The following is an 18640-nucleotide window of genomic DNA, read 5'->3' as shown; positions in this document are numbered from 1 at the left end:
CAATCTGTTTTCCTTATCATGTAATGTTCCCTGTTTTTGGAATTCCCTTCTCCTCCATTACCACTAGGCACTGTCATACCCATCCTGAAGAATCCCATTCAGATGTCACCTCCTCTTGATGGCTTCCCTAAATCCGCCTCTAACGATAATCAACTCTTCTTTGTGTAATGTCTTGAAGTTATTACAATTTTATGTTTAACATGATGCATCCTATACATTTTTGTGATATCTTGTTCAACCTTGTGCAAAATCTGAAGTGATGTTTTCCTCAATACCTAGCACGGTGCCTATAGTGAAAGCAGCCGAAAAAATGTGACTGAAGTACATTGCATGCTTAGCACTTTCTGAGACATGTTGTAGTCTCAATTACTCATTTTGAACCAAAAGTTTTAATATTCTTAAGAACTATGAATTCAAATGACTGTGACTCAGAGTACTTAGCTTTATAAATATAACCATTTGTATTTTTCTGACTCCATGATAATCTTTCTTGAAATTCAGCCCCCTTTTTGTTTTTCAGAATAAAAGAAATCTTCATTTTTTGTTACATTTGCTTTCATTTTCTGATAAATTGTTAAATTTAAAGGTGTTTATGTCATGATAGATATTTGCATATCTCTTGTATATGTATAGTTTTTATTAAAGTATAATTGACATACAATGTTATTATAGTCTCAGGTGTACAACATAGTCAGTATTTGTATACATTACAAAGTGATCACCATGATAAATCTGGGTCAGCATACAAAGCTGTTACAATATTATTAACTCTATTTTCTATACTGTACATTGCATCCCCATGCCTTATTTATTTTATAAGTCAAAGTTTATAAATTTTATTTTTTTAAATTTTTATTTAAATTCCAGTTAGTTAACATACAGAGTAATATTAGTTTCAGGTGTACAATATAGTGATTCAGTACATCACCTCTATACGTCACCTGGTACTCATCACAATAAGTGCGCTCCCTAATCCCCAACATGGGTTTCACCCATCCTCTCATCCACCTACCCTCTGGTAATCATCAGTTTGTTTGCTATAGTTAAGAGTCTGTTTCTTGATTTGTCCTCCTCTCTTTTTTTCCTCTTTGCTCATTTATTTTGTTCTTAAATTTTACACGCGAATGAAATCATACGGTATTTGTCTTTCTTTGACAAATTATTTCAGTTAGCATAATATGCTCTAGCTCCATCCATGTCATTGCAAATGGCAAGATTTCATTCTTTTTTATGGCTGAATAATATTCCATTGTATGTGTATATGTGTGTGTGTGTGTGTATACACACACACACACACACACACACACACACCACCTCTTCTTTGTCTATTCATCGATCAATGGCACTTTGTTTCCATGTCTTGGCTATTACAAATAATGCTGCAGTGAACGTAGGGGTGAGCATATGTTTTTCAATTAGTGCTTTTGTTTTCTTCAGGTGAATACCCAGAATTGGAATTCCTGGATCATATGGTATTTCTATTTTTAATTTTTTGAAGAAATTCCATACTGTTTTCCACAGTGTCTGCAACATTTTGTTTTCTCACCAACAGATCATGAGAGTTCCCTTTTCTCCACATTCTTCCCAACACTTGTTATTACTTGTGTTGTTGATTTTAGCCATTCTGACAGGTGTGAGATATGTCATTGTGGTTTTGATTTGCATGTCCCTAATGATAAGTGATTTTGAGCATCTTTTCATATTTCAACTGTTAGTTATTGGCCATCCGTGTGTCTTCTTCTGAGAAATGTCTATTCAGGTCCTCTTCCCATTTTTTAATTGAACTGTTTGGTTTTTTTGATATGGTGTTATGTCAATTCTTTCTGTCTTTTAAATATTAGCCCCTTACTGGTTATATAATTTGTAAATGCTTTCTCTCATTCAGTTGGTTGCTTTTTGTTTTGTTGATGGTTTCCTTTGCTGTATAAAAGCTTTTTAGTTTGATGTAGTTTCATTTGTTTACTTGTGCTTTTGTTGCCCTACCTAAGGAGACAGATTGAAAAAGTATTCAGACTGGTGTCCAAGAGCTTACTGCATATTTTTTTCCTAGTTTTTTTGTTTTCCAGTCTTACTTTTAAGTCTTTAATCCACTTGGAGTTTATTTTTGTATGTGGCGTAAGAAAGTGGCCCAATTTCATTCTTTATCATGTAGCTGTCCAGTTTTCCTAGCATCATTTATTAAAGAGACTGTCTTTTCCTCTTTGTATATTCTTGTCTCCTTGTAAAAGAGTAGTTGACTGTATAAGCATAGGTTTATTTTTGGACTCTCTTTTCTGTTCCATTGATCTAGGTGTTATTTTTTATGCTGGTACCATACTGTTTGGATTACCATAGTTTTGTAGTATAGTTTGAAATCAGGGAGTGTGGTACATTCAGCTTTATTCTTCTTTCTCAAGATTGCTTTGGTATTCAGGATATTTTGTGATTCCATATAAATTTTAGTATTATTTGTTACAGTTCTGTGAAAAATGCCATTGGGGCATTTTTGATAGGGATTTTGATAGGGATTTTTTGATAAGGATTGCACTGAATCTGTAGATTGACTTGGGAAGTATGGACATTTTAGCTACTTTAATTCTTTCGTTCATGAGTACAGTATCTTTCCATTTATTTGTATCATTTTAAATTTCTTTTAGCAGTGTCATAGTTTTCAGAGTACAGATCTTTCACCTCTTTTGTTAAATTTATTCCTCGGTATTTTATTCTTTTCAGTACATTTGTAAATGAGGCTGTTTTCTTAATTTCTCTTACTGCTAATTCATTATTAGTGTGTGGGAAATGCAACAGCTTAGGATATTTTAATGTGTTTTTTGAAGCATTTTTTTTTCCTTTTTCTGAATGTTTTAGACAAGCAACTTCAAGTGCAGAATAGGGCTGGATTTGGCTGAGATTTGGCTATGTTGGAATTTAATTTTATAAATACATTAATCTGGCTTCTGCTGTGTGTGGAGAACTATGTTAGTATCTTGGTGGGATGAAATTGAATAAGAGGTACTATTTCCTGCCTTCGTGCAACTGTAGTGAAAACCATATTGCATTAGAGAATTACAGGGCAAGAGTGGCCTCAGCTTTTGGTATTTTCAGAAATGATTTTCTGTGGCTCATGCTTTTAATTTTCCACCTGCAGAATGTTAATTACTTGGAGTTTCACCAATTACTTAGGTGCCTTGTAACAAAAATTTTCCTTTAAAACCATTCTTATCAGAGATTGAGCTTCTTAGTTTTCATCCCCAAATTAGTGCTGACTAAACCCACAAGTTAAATACTGAGAAGACAACACTGTGATCCTTTCCTCTAAGGAGTCCATATCTGATGGTTTATGATAGAAGGAAGGTATACTTTGGATTCTAGAGACCTGACTTTACTTTCCAACTTCTTCCTTAGCCAGCTGTGTACTGTCTGAGGGAGTGAGTCACTGAACCTTTATTTTATTATCTTGAAAATTCAATGAACAGTGACTAAGTTATAATAAATGAAATAATATATAAAAATGCAATGCATATATTCCAACAATATTAGAGATTTTTGAAGGCTGACAAGTCAATTCCATTTTAGAATTAGCATGAAATAGATGTTAAATATATGAATAAATGAATATTAAATAACAAAAAAAATTCTTGGTCACATACTTCTGGTTTCTCCTGTAAGTGAGAAATTGCTCATCAATAAGTGTTCTTTGATTTGTGATATTTTCTCAATATGCACAAACATTACAGACAGATAAATCACATGTAGCTTTGTTTTTTCCTTCCTTGTTGGGAAATATGCTATAGACACAAATCTGGTTTATTGAAAAACATTTCTCTGTTAGAGGGTACAGTAACTCCTGATTGACCATGGTTCATTCTTTTCAAATATATACCGTGCGCCCAATGAAATCTTTTGAAATAACTCGTATGAACCAGAGTTCTTTAATGACTGTTTCCTTTGGATTTGTTTTTTCCCATGACATCGAACATGTAAAAGGAAACTAGGTGATTATTGAATCAATTAATCAGAAATGAATTATTTAATGACAACTCTTTGTTTAGGAATACTAAGTTGATTTTTCTATTACATATAAATCATGATGCAATTGATGTTGGGAGTACTTAACATTGGTTTCTTCTTTGTATTTTCCAACCTATATTATGCTATTTAGCCATCACAACAACCAGGCAAGAAATATTTTCTCCTAATGGATGAGGAAACATATATTTAAAGAGTCCAAATTATTTTTTAAAAATTGTAGAGAGAGAAAATTGTAGTATAAGGAATCAAACTCACTTCTTCTGATTCTAAGACTTCAATATTTAAACAAAACAAAACAAAGAAAGGACTTCAAAAGCTAACACCAGGAAGAGACTGGTACTCTCATTCCCTGAGGCTTCGAAGATGAAGACTAAGTCCTGCCAATTCTAACTGTCTCATTTATTCAAAGAGCTAGAATAGAAAGCTCAGAAATCTTTGGGGACCCACTCCAAAGGCACCGGATTTGGCACTGAAAGCATCCCTAAAGCACAGATTGGAGCAGGAGCAAGGAATAGGAAGCATTTGCAGTGTACCACTTATATTTTAAGGCCTTTGTTTTTATGATTTTATTAAAGTGTTTTCAGTAGCTTCAAGGATCAGGGTAAAGTGAAGCACAGAGGCTTTTGGGATAGGGGTTATGGCAAGTTGAAGTTTGGCTTATGGATACCAAAAGCATCTTCCTGTGTTGTAAAAATAATAAAAATGAGTCAGATGAGGCATTTGGGAATAGTAAATCTAAGGTCTGTATCTCTGCCAAAAGATGCAGTAGAAACAGCCACATCTCTCCCAACTCTGCTGTTTGCCTTGTTGTTGCCAAATTCACCGGTGTAATGTCCATTAAAATAACATCTTTGAGAAAATAGCACAGTGTCAGTGTTGTCTATGAGAATAAGCAAAACAGAAAGAAGAAAATGGCACTTGTGTCAATCTCTAACCGAGTAACTATGGGGAATCAAAACTTCTAAAAGAAAAAATCCATCATAAGAAGATGGGTAAAAGAAAGCAGCCTATCTCAGATCAAAATACAAAGTCTAATCACTGAATGTAATCACAGCTCAAAGACAAAGAACGAAATGGATCACCATCTCATTGATTTATGACCCAGTCGTCTTCTTGATTCTTTCAAGCCACAATACAGAAACTATTGTGCATTAATGTGTGATGAGAATACTCACTTATAACCTGATAGGCTCCCAGTTCAGCATCCTCTGACTTTTCACAATTAGTCACATAATCATCACATGTTAGCAGAGTCTTGTCTTACCCCTATAACCAATTCTGTCCTGAAAAAGCAAGATAAGGATATTGGGGTTAGTATTTTATGACATCAGTGATGACAGCTTGGTGTTGGATCTGCCCTTGTCTTCCTCAGAACTGTCATCCTCTTTGGTTCCGCAGTGACCAAATTCTTTTTGAATTTCTGCTCTTCAGCGTAGCCCTGCTGTGACATCCTTGACATATGCCTCTGACCATCTATTCTCCACCACAAAAATGCATCTTGCATTTGGATACAGTTTAGGATTTTGACAAACTTTTCTACAAATATTCCATTTTTCAAACAACGTTTAAAAGCATTCTCTATTTTCCACACCACAGACTGTGCTCCTATGACCTGATATTAGCATGCTCCTTTAGATTTGGTTTTCTTCTCTCCGCTCTGACCTTTCACAAGGTAACCACACAAGTGAAGCCTTATTTCTCATCTCCTAATATTCAGGTGATGCAGGGATGTGTTACCCTTGACCAGTAAGATAATACTTGGGATAGTTAATTTTATGAGTAAACTTGGGTGGGCCAAGGGGCCACAGGATGCTTAGATATTTGGTCAAACATTATTTCTCTGGGGGTGTTTTGGATGAGATTAACAGTTAATTTGGTGGACTGTGAGTAAAGCAGATTGCCCTTAGAATATTGGTGGTTCTCATCCAGTTGGTTAAAGGCTGAATAGAAAAAAAGTACTGGCCTCCCCTGAGAAGAGAGGATTCTTCAGCAGACTTCGACATCAGCCCTTCCTGGACTGCCTTCAGACTGAAACTGGAACATCAGCTCTGCTGGGCCTACAGCCTGCTGGGCCAACAGACTGCATTTGATTTTGGACTTGCCAGACTCCATAATCCCATGAGCCATTTTCTTAATACATCTCTTTGATCACATTTTCTTTAATAAATCATAAGATTATATATACAAGTCTCAACAGAGTTAAGTATTCATGTCACATAGAACACTAGTGTATATTATATATTTCCATCTATTAATTTTTTTTTTAGTTTAAAATTTTGTCTATTAGGGAAACTGCAAATAGGACATCTAACAAGTTTATAATTTCACTCATTGGTATTTCTTATCACTCTCTGCTTTTTCTAAGTTTTCACCTACTCATTTCATTGATTTTTTATAAATAAAAATTGTATATATTTAGTTTGTTCAATGTGACATTTTGATTATATGTATCCATTGTGAAACTATTACTACAAACAGCTTAATTAACATATCTATCACTTCATGTAGTTACCCATTGTTTTTTTGTTTTTGTTCTTTTTTTTTTGGTGAGAATACTTGAGATCTACTCTCTTGGCAAATTTCAAGTATGCATGATATTATTATTAATTATAATCACCATGATTGAAGTCTGTGCCCAGTGATTCACATCTCCCTTTCACCCCCACCCCCTCAGTCTTAGTAACTCTGTTACCACACTCTGTTACTATGAATTCATTTTTTTTTTTTTTTTTTTTTTAAAGATTCTACATCTAAGTGAGGTCATGCAGTATTTGCCTTTCTATGTCTGGCTTATTTCACCTAGCATAATGGCTTCCAGATTCGTCACGTGGTTGCAAATGGCAGGATGGCCTTCTTTTTTAAGGCTGAATAATATTCTCTTCTCTCTCTCTATTGAACATAATGTAATAGAATATATACATAGAGTAGAATATATATTATATATATAATATATATAATATATATTTACTGCAATTTTTTATTCATTCATCTGTTGATGGATACCTAGGTTCTTTCCATATCTTGGCTACTGTGAATAATGCTGCAGTGAACTCAGAAGTGCAGGTTTCTTTTCCAGAGAGTGATTTTATTTCCTTTGGATATTTATCCAGAAGTGGGATTGCTGAATCATACGGTAGTTCTATTTTTAATGTTTTGAGGAACCTCTATACTGTTTTCCATAATGGCTGTACCAATCTATGTTTGCATCAGCAGTGAACAAGAATTCCCTCTTCTCTGCATCCTTGCCAACACTTACTATTTTTTGACTTTTTGATAATAGCCATTCTAACAGGTGTGAGGTGATATCTCTGGTAGTTTTGATTTGCATTCCGCTGATTATCAGTGATGTTGATCGTCTCTTCACATACCTGTTAGCCATTAGTATGTCTTTGGAAGAATATCTGTTTTTGTACTTTACCCATTTTTTAGTTGGGTTATTTGATTTTTGCAATTGACTTATATGAGTTCCTTATGTAGTTTGGATATTAACCCCTTATCAGACATATGATTTGCAAATGTTTTCTTCCATCCTGTAGGTTGCCTTTTCATTTCATTGATTATTTCTTGTGCTGTGAAGAAAAATTTTAGTTTGATGTAGTCCCATTTATTTTTGCTTTTGTTGTCTGTGTTTTGGTGCCAAGTGCAAAAAATCATTGCCAAGACTAGTGTCAAGGAGTTCTGTCTTATGTTTTTTTCCTGGACTTTTATGGCTTTATGCAGGTTTTTTTCTATTTCTGTGAAAAATGCCATTGAAATTTAAATAGGGGTTGCATTAAATATGTAGATCACATTGAGTGGTATGGACATTTTAACAATATTAACTTTTCGAATCTACGAGATATCTTCTATTTAATTGTATCTTCTTCAATTTCTTTAATAAATTTTATATATTTTTTAGTGTACAGATCTTTCATCTCCTTGGTTAAATTTATTCCTAAATACTTTATTCTTTTTCACATTGTTTGCCATTAGTGTATAGAAATGCAACTCTTTTTTATATGTTGATTTTGTATCCTGCAATTTTACTGAATTTATTTATTAATGTTAATAGTATTTTGGTGGAGTCTTTAGGGTTTTCTATATATTAGATCAAGTCATCTGCAAACAGACAGTTTCACTTTTTCTTCTCATTTAAAATGCCTTTTATGATTTTTTCTTGCCTAACTGCTCTGGCCGGGACTTCCAGTAGTATGATTAAAGAGAAGTGCTAAGAGGGGCACTCTGTTCTGTTCCTAATCTTAAAGGAAAAGCTTTATGCTTTTCACCATTGATTAGGATGTTAATTATAGATAGATAGATACCTTCTATATCTGTGTGTGTGTGTGTGTGTGTGTGTGTGTGTGTATACATATATATACATATATATATATATATATATATATATATATATATCTTCTATGTCTAATTTGTTGAGAGTATTTATCATGAAGGGATGTTAAATTTTGTCACATGTTTTTTCTTTCTTTTTTTTTTAGGATTTTGTTTATTTATTTGACAGAGAGAGAAAGCACAAGCAGGGAGAGGGGAGAGCTGCACAGGGAGAGAGAGAATCAGGCTCTCCTCTGAGCAGGGGGCTTGATGCTGGCTTGATCCCATGACCCTGGATCGTGACCTGAGCCAAAGGCAGACACTTAACTGACTGAGCCACCCAGGCAACTCACAGATGTTTTTCTCGGTCCCCATTGAGGCAGTCATGTGATTTTTATCCTTCATTTTGTTACAGTGGTATATCACATTTATTGATTCACATATGTTAAACCACCCTTGCATCCCAGGGATAAATGATAAATCCAACTTGGTCATGACATACAATCATTTTAATGTGCTACTGAAATCTGTTTGCTGTTGTCTTGTTGAGGAATTTTGCGTGTATCATCATGAAAGATATGAGTCTGTCATTTTATTTTTCTTGTAAGGCTGAGGCCTCTGCTGATAGCCTATTGGGGGTTCTCTTGTATGTGATGAGTTTCTTTTCTCTTGCTGCTTTCAAGATTTTCTCTTTGTCTTTGATTTTTGACAATTTCATTATAATGTGTCTTTGTGAAGTCCTCTTTGGTTTGAATCTGTTTGGAGATTTTATGAGTTTCATGTAATTTAATGTCCATACCTCTCCCCAGATTTGGGAAGTTTTTAGTTATTTCCTTAGTTATTTCTTTAAATATACTTTCTGCTCCTTTCTCTCTCTCTCTCCTCCTTCTGGGACTTCCTTAATACATATATTGCTCACTTGATGGTATCCAACTCTTTGTCATTCTTTTTTCTTTTTTGCTCCTGTAAATGTATAATTTCAAATGATCTCTCTGGGTTTACAGATTCATTCTTTAGCTTGATCAAGTCTGTTATTGATACTTTTGCATTACTTTTTCATTCATTATTTTCTTTAGTTTCAGGAACTTTTTTTGTTCTTTATAATTTCTACCTTTCTGTTGAAATTCTTACTTTGTTCATGTATTGTTTTCCTCATGTTATCGAGTTGTTTGTGTTCTCCAGTAGCTCGCTGAGCTTCTTTAAAACAGTTATTTTGATACTTTGTTAAGCGATTCGTGGATCTCCATTTCTCTGGGGTCCGTTAGTGGAAAATTATTGTCGTACTCTCATGGTGTCATGTTTCCTTGATATTTCATGTCTCTTGTAATTTTTCTTTCATATCTGTATATTCAATGAAGCAGTCACCTCTCCCAAGCATTGAAGACTGTTTGTCTATACGTGGGCATGAGGGGCCATCTGGGTGGGGTGCAGCACTTCTCTTCCCAGGAGGGTGCAGCAGCTGAGCTCAGCATCAGCGAAAAACCAGTGGCCTCTGGTGGCCAAGACTGGTGGGATCTGCCGCCGTGGCAGGTGCGGTTAGGTGTTCAGTGGCAAAGGCTGCTGTAGTCCTCCTGATGTCTTCTTTTTAATCCCATGGAAGCTGTCATGGTTGAAGCGTTCTCTCTGAAACCTGGGTCCAGTTTGCAGGCACACTTGCAGTGGCAGTGGTCCCAGGGTCTAATGCATGGGCACCTGAGGAGTGGCCACAGAATGAATGCCTGGAGTCTGCATGCTCTTGGAGCAGCCAGGCAGCTGGGCTCCAGATTGCAGGCATACCTAGTTGCCCCAGGGTCAAAGGCATGGGGAGTCTCACTGTGGCAGTGACATCAGTGTCTAGGTGCAGCCATGGTGCCAGGGTCTGGGATGAGAGCTGGCCCACAGTGGTGGGGGCTTCACAGTATAAGATGTGGGAGTGCTTGAAGTGATTGTGAGACTGAAGTCAGATGTGTGCACAGGGTTGGGAGGAGGTGGCCTTGGTCGTTGGATGTTACCACAGCAACTCCTTCTTTGGATGAGGGGAGTGGTGTTTCCATGTCACCCACTTTAGGGGTCAGAATGGTGAGGACTGTTGATGGTCTCAGTGGTGAAAGGTGCTGGTGTCCTCTCCAGAATGAGCTTATGGGGTTCATACAGGTGAACGTGATGTGGTCCTCCAGTGTGAAAATTACGGGGAATCCACAGCTGCTAACTGCCATAAGGTTCAGAGTGGATTCTTAAGCCCTCCTAGGCCTGTTTTCATTTGTGCATGGCTGTCTGATAGTAGTTTTAAATGGCGCCACAAATGCTGGTATCTCCTGCCCCAACATCTTGCTGATATCACCTACAAAATTTTATAGATACATGACAATGAAATGCATTTAGAACAGTATCAAAAATATTACCAAAATATCACAATACCCAGAACTCTAATTTAATTGTTTGTTTATTTATTTTTATTGTTACGTTAGTCACCATACAGTACATCATTAGTTTTCAATATTTTTATGTTTAAATATTACCTCATTTATAATTTCAAGTATACATTTGAATTTAGAACTCCGAGCTTTTATGATCCTGAATAGTTTTGTTAAATGTTTATAGTTTCTGATCAATTATCACAAATTTTCCTCTGAGCAATATTTTGCTTATATTTGATAAGTATTAATACATAGGGATAGGATTGGTTATTTGATAAATATCCTTTTATTAAGGCTTTAATTTTTTTTGATCTAGGAGTGTCCTTAATTCGTTTTTTTTTCATTTTCAAGTAACGTATTCATTTGATTCCAATATTTTTTGTGATTTCTAGTTTTGTTATGTTGATTTACTGTCTGAAGTACTATCTTATCAATTTTTTAGATGTTTAGCAAGTGTGTTGTACTCTTAACACTAATATTAGGACCATAATAAAACTGAAACCAAAAGTAAAATTGAAAACAAATGGAAAAACTTTTAAAAAATGAAGTGTATTTATTTTATCTCAGAGGGGGTAAAGTTGGCTTAATTATATTTATACTAAAAACACAAAATGCAAAAATATCATATATAAAAATGTAAAAATAAATGGACAGGAATAGGATGTTATAATAAGCATCTTACCGCACCATGTAAACTCATAAAACCACAAATAGATAAAAAATAAATAATGGTGAGGAGGATCTAATTCAAAGAAACTTGTAGTGGTAATTCACATAAACAGTTCCTTTTCATGGAACAGTTTAGTAGTTATTTTTGATAATATAAGATTTAGATATAACACCATAAAAGTAGTGCCACACAGACATATAATCACTGATGCCTAATTATTTAAAAAGTAATATAAATAGTTTGTCTTTGTCAAGTATAGACTAAATGATGTGCTGATGTATTGCTTCAAGGGAAGACCAGCAATACCTCAAATAGAGACCATTTCTGGCAGAATTAGGACAGCAGACAAAAAATGGTTATATAACATAGACTTCAGATTTGGTGTTATAATATAGAATTAGAAAATTCTTGTGTAATGTATAATGAGAACATTTCCCAACAGCAGGTGTATAGTAATGTTATAAACAAATACAGTGCATAGTCCATTTATTTTACATACCACCATACAGCTTATTAATAAAAGGTTTGATGTTTGGGGGTGCCTTGGTGGTTCCGTCGGTTAAGCATGGGACTTATGATTTGGGCTCAGGTTGTGATCTCTGGGTCCTGAGATTGAGCCCCACATGGACTCCGTGCTCAGAGCAGAGTCTGCTTGAGAGTCCACTGAGATTCTCTCTGCCCCCTACCTCCCATGCGTACATATGCACGCATGCTCTCTCTCTTTCTCTTTAAAATAAATAAATAAATAAATAAATAAATAAATAAAATCTTTCCCAGAAAGGACTAATGTTTAATTAGTAATAATATGTTTACAAGGAAGAATATTGAGTAAGTTACGTATTTTATTTTTCAGTATTACATTGAGATTATGCTTCGTGAATTAAGACCTATCATTCAAAAAATATTTATTGTGTGTTTTCTAAATACTGGACTCTGCATAAAGCAGACCAAAGCCCTGCACTTTTGGGAATTGTGTTTTAAGTTTGGTAAGGTTGGGAAGATGAAAAATAAAAAACATATCAAATTTGAAACAAATATTGAATAAGTATGTATTTCTCTTTAAATTAGCATGAATCATTTCTTATGCTGTATCTGTTTTAATTATATTTTATTTTTATTTATTAAATTCTCAAATTGTCCAATTTTAGCCAATTTCTGAAGTCTTTATTGCTACTGGGAAATTGATTCCATGAAATTGGTTTATCTCTTAAGTTTTTATATTAGGAGATATTTTTGTCATTTCCAGGCCTTCCCCTCTGACTTTTAAAATAAATCTTTCTCTGATTTTTTTTAAAAAAATCAATTACTGAGTTTTGATAATCAGTATAAATTATAATGATTTTTGATAATTTTATGAGATTTTAAAAATGGATTTATGAGGTTATTTTGAATTCCACCATTTTTCCTGAAGGTCTGTGGATTCGGGTTTTGATTTCTATTTTCTTTTCCAGAGGAGACTGCTGTGACTGAAACCAAAAAAGTGACTTCAAAGGTCAGTGTTTTAGGTAATGAGACACGTGAGGCAGATATATTTTAAACATTTTGATGCTTCTCAAACTGCACATTAACACCTGGCTATATTATCGACAGCTCGTATGGGCAAGATGATTTGTTTTTGTTGTGGTAGCGGTTGTCTGTGTTGGTGACAACAAACGCATAATGACACAACATGCCTTTGTCATAATACTGAACCATGTGCAGTTACTGTGATTTTGTGAGCATTCTAGACCATTACAATGAGAAAAAAACTCCACACACCACACTCTCTTGTCAAATGCGTTTTCCTTTAATAAGATTTCCTGAAAAATGCATTTCATAGCCATTTGATGAAATATATGGCATGTAAAATTCAAACACTTAAATATAAAGCTTGTCAACTTATTCTGTTTTGATGGAAATTTGTATAAATATTTACTGAAATACAGGCAGGACACATTTTCCATGTTATTTCTTCAGTGTTTAAAATAGTAACAATACTAATTGTTACATTTTATAGGAAACTGCTTCTTTATAGTTACAATTGCCTAAATCACTTGAAATCAATGTATTTACAAAAAAAACTTACATTGTATGACAAACAAAGACGGAACAAAATGGTATATAGATATAGATATATAACCTAAATTAATATCTTTAATGGGTTTTTAAAATATATTTTTGTTTGCTAATTTTCCCTGGGAATTACATCTCTGTAACTTAGGAAGCTGGAATTTCTTCCCATTAGAGATACAGTAATAACTTTGTAATTAGTGAAATCATTGTCACACTGCATAATCAGCTCATTGAACACATACATTATAGTAAGAAAAAATAATAAAAAATCCTTGATAGTAACATAACTGTCCCATTAAAGTCTTGATTAACTTTATAACAATAATGTAGTATCATTTTACTTTTATCAATTAGCAGACAAATTGGAAATATATCAAACAATGCTTCTGTATCTTTACAGAAGGGAGGGATGCTTAATTAAAATAATATAATGCTGGCAACATTAATTTCTTATTGTGGGGATTTAGCAACTCATTTCAGAATGTGAGGCCAAAATTATATTTCAGCAGTTTTATGTTAAATGTTTCAAGGAAAGCCATACGGCCCCTGGGCACTGCATGACAGACAGTCGTATCAGAAACAATTGATGTGTGTAATGACAATTGCGAGCATCCTTTCCAGATGAGCTGACCCACCCTGATTCCACCCTGCTGCTCCTGTTTGGTCAGCAGGTACCTTTCACCATCTGTTTCTCTCATAGCATCTGAATTGTTTCTCTTATTGTGCACCTCGATGGTAAAGCATGTTGAATATGAAATATAGCTTGTAGGTCATGGGATAGTCTAAGTATTTCTGTTTAATTTGGAAAGACTAATTTTAGCTTTCAGTGCATTTTCCTTTGGTGGTAGGAAGAGAGTTTTTATTCTGAGTGTAATCAGACCAAGGCATGTAAATTTTTAATAGGGACCGTACATATAATTACAGAGATTGCTGTAATTTGCTGTTTGTATTATTAACATCCTTAGGACGATATAATAATCATTCCTTCTAACTAAGTACTTTGCATGATTACTAAACTGGCCATGAAAGCTATCGAGCCTCCGAGAAAACATGTACACTCTGTTGGCTTAAAATATCAAAATAATTTTTACATTGTTCTCGTAGGGCTTCCCAAAAGATCAAAACTTACATTAAGTTTTTTTTTAATCTTGTATTGAAATTTATTGCTATTTCTTATATTTTAATAGAGCCTCATTTTTTAATATTATATCCAGGCGATTTCATTTATGCTTCCTTGAAGCAATTTTGTTCCTCTTGGTTTTGGGGGAATGGGAGATAAGAAATTAAGTCATGCTGGGCTTCTTCTAGAGAGTGTTGATGGGTAGGGGCACATGCAACAGATGGGCAGAGAAATGGTTCATTCTTGAGAGAAGAAAGAAGAGCTGCTGAAATCTGAACCTAGTCATTATAATCAGTATTTCCAAAAAACATTCAATAATCTGACAAACTAATGTTTCTAAAATGTGATTTTCATCACTTTTCTCTTTATTTATTTTAATGTAATGATAATGCAGAGAAAATCAAGAGTGTTAGTTTTGAGTTATTCCATTAGCTATTTCTATAACCCTGGATCAATAATTCAAAATCCAAAGTCTTTACGATGGCCTCCCCGGCGCTGAATGATGTGGGCTGCAGTGAACTTCCCTTTTGCTCCTGTCCTCATTCACTTGGCTCCAGTCTTAGTAGCTTCATGTCTGTTCCTCGAACTTGCCAAATCCACTCCTTCTGCACGTTTCTCTGCCTAGATCATACTTAACTCCAGACATTTTCACTTTCTTCAGTTCTTTGATTTAAAGTAACCTTATCCGTGATGCTTTCCTTGACCATTTAATGAAAAATTGATTCCATTGGCAAGAATGTCTTCTCTGTCTCTCTTAAGCTCCTTTAATTTTCCTCAAGCACTTTCCAAGCATCTTGACCAAATTTGTATTCATTTATTTATTTTCTCATCCTCGTTTGTAGAATAGGAGTAGAATATCTAGTTCCTAGACAATTGCTTTGCCTATAGTATAATCCCCAGATCCTAGAACAGTGCGTGGCACAGAGCAGACATGCAGTAAATCGTTGCTACGTGAAGGAAGTCATCCAGCAACCAGTTAGTCAGTGACCTCTTTGCACAAGCTCAGACTGCGGATGGACTAGAGGTACAGTGCTGAATAAGACAGCGGCCTGTCCCCTTGTGAAGATAAATTCTTAGGTACAGATTATTTATAGTCTGATAAATCTGTATATTATTTAACTTCTCTTTACCTATTGTTCATTAATGAAGGGTTAATGTTACTCACTAAGGTTTCTTTCAGTTATATAATTTTATGATACTACTATTCTAAGGTCAAGTCAAAGTCCAGAGCCTCCTTAATCTACCTTCATTTCACTATTCTTGCTTATTTCTCTCTAAAGCCTCTTTTATAAGCAGCAACCTCTGTTTCTAAAAGTATGCCCTCAAAATTATCAACCCTGAACTTGTGTAAAAATTCTTCCTTTTACCAAGATCATTCTCTTCGCTTGTCTTTGTCTGTCTGAATTGTTGTCTGCTTTCAAAGGGGATCCAAATCCCTCTTATCTTGACTTTACTAAATCGACTCACAGTGATTACAAAAAGAACTTGCTGATTAGTTTATTCAGTTTCATGTACAGTGAAAAATAAACTGAGAACTAGACATATTACTTCTTACTTAAATCTCTTGCGCGTTGATGACAAATTTAGCATGTGTCCCCAGGCTTCCAACTCAGAAATCTTTTGCCTAGACCTGAATATCCTGTATTCCTTTGTACTACTGTCGTAGTCCATTCAGGCTGCTATAAGAGAATACCACAGACTAGGTGACTTATACGCAACCAAAATTTATTTCTCACAGTTCTAGAAAATGGGAGGCTCAAGATCAAATCATTTGCAGCTTCATTGTTTGGTGAGGCCCTTCTTCCTGGTTCATAGGAAGCCCATCTTCCTGCTGTGTGACATGACCCCTCTCTGGAGTCTCATTATAAAGGTTCTAACCTCATTCATGAGGGCAGAGCCTTCATGACCTGTTCATGCCCCAAAAGGCCTACCTCCAAATACCATACATCATGGATTGGGTTTCCACATGTGAGTTTTGGGGGAATACAGACATCAGTCTGTAGCAACTGTTAGCTATCTTTTTCTTTATAATTCTAAGTAAACACAAGTTAGGTGAAATATGTTTTATATTGGAAGATGCAAGGCTTTTTGACTTGATGATAACTCTCCGAGCTTTCAAAACTTTTTCTTTTCAGAGTATCTGATCCATTTGTACTATTTTCTGAAAAAGATCTGTTACTTAATGGGATCTTAGTTTATATCACAAATTAAAGAGTACTGTAATTTCTTTTACAAAAACATATTCACACACCCTTATGTATATGTATATGTATGGATAGGTCTGTGTTTCATCTCTGTGTTTCTAAATGCAGAGGTGAGCACAATAGAGATACTTCTTAATCTGTGCATTTTTCACTTGATACATTTTTTGGAGATTTTTTCATATTATTCGTTGTTTCATGTAATGGTTGCAGAGTACTCCATTATATAGAATATAATAACTTAGTTAACTAGGACCTAGGTATTTCTTGATGGATTCTTTAGGTATTTTCATTGTTTTGTTTTGCCATTCCTAATAAGTGTAATAAATGGAATATATATATTTATAAATTTTATACACACACACAAGTATAAATAGTTTTTCATAAATTTATGGGCTATTTATTCTTTTTTGTGAACTACACGTTCCTATTTTTTGTTGATTTTTGTATGGACGCAGTCATCCTTTCCTGTTAAATTTGTATGGGCTCTTTGTAAATTGAAGGTATTAGCTCTGTGTAAAGTGTTGTAAATATGTTTTGCCAGTTGTCATTGGTAGTCACTTCTTTGAGATTTAAGACAACTCATGAAAGTAAGGCTGTGAAAGCTCCTCAAAATTAAGTGGATATCTGAGGCAATTATTCAACAGAGTCTATGCAAGAAAAAAAATGCTCAATCACTTTAATATTTCAAAAGGAAATGTTAATTTGGCTTATTTTTTAGGAAATAAAATAACTGGCATAGCAAAATAATCTTTTATCTGGAGTGCAATGGCGTAAATAATATTTAATAGCTTCTGCAACACAGTTCATATATAATCTTAGACATGTTGTAGGTGTCAGAGGGAACTTTTTCTTTTCTCAGTTCCTGGTCATCTCTTGAGAGTAGTTGTTTCTGGTCATAGGGAGTATTGTGTCTCCTCTGTGTCGCTATGTCATTAATAATTCTAACACAATTTAAAGTTAAGAGAAAATTATATCTTGAGAATAAAATATTTAGGAAAGAACAGTGATAATTATGTTGACAAAGACAGTCATTTAGGACACACAAACAAGTACCAACCAGCGGTAGAATCCTCCCCTGTTCTCCAACATTGAGAGGGGTGTGCCTAATTCCCTACCTTTCTCTCTCTTCATTGTTCCCACCACATGCTTGAAACACTACAGTTCCTTTTTTTATTAAATATTTTATTTATTTATTTAAGACAGAGAGTGCATGTGTGTGAGTGGGGGAAGGGGCCGAGGGAGAGAGAGAGAGAGAGAAAATCCCAAGCAGACACCCCATTGAGCATGGAGCCCAACACAGGGCTTGATCCCAGGACTCTGAGATTGTGACCAGGGATGAAGCCAGATGCCTAACTGACTGAGCCACCCAGGTGCCCTGAAATGTCCCAGTTCTTATTAAAATTCAGTTGTATGATCCCCTTTTTTGGTCATTGTGTGGAAATTTGGGATCTCCCCTTTCTTATATAATTTTTTACATATGAAAAATATTTACATCATCATTTCCATTTTCACACTTTCTGACTTGAATTACACAGTTAGTAAATATGGTCAGTGTTGCATGTGAGCTCACCTCAGACACTTTTCTTCTCTTAAATCATGTTTATTGGTGGCATAGTGGTTTCCATTTTAATTTGTTTCTACTTGTAGTTTAACATAATTCTTCTTCCCATTTATTTGCTACATATGGAGATACCATTTAAAATGTTTCTGGAAAACATTATTTATACACAGATGTTGCTATATACACATACAAAATCTTTTATCTACAATGCAGTAACATAAATAATATTCAGTAGCTTCTACCACAAAAGAATTCATTGAGAACACATAAATATGTGTTCTAAATAGAAGTGGAATACTTTTTCGTCTCTGTCAATCA

This window comes from Ursus maritimus, unplaced genomic scaffold, assembly GCF_017311325.1.
Source record: "Ursus maritimus isolate PB19 unplaced genomic scaffold, ASM1731132v1 scaffold_10, whole genome shotgun sequence".
In the NCBI taxonomy this organism is placed as follows: Eukaryota; Metazoa; Chordata; class Mammalia; order Carnivora; family Ursidae; genus Ursus; species Ursus maritimus.
The sequence above is the reverse complement of the archived record's forward strand: the minus strand, read 5'-3'. Positions refer to the sequence as shown.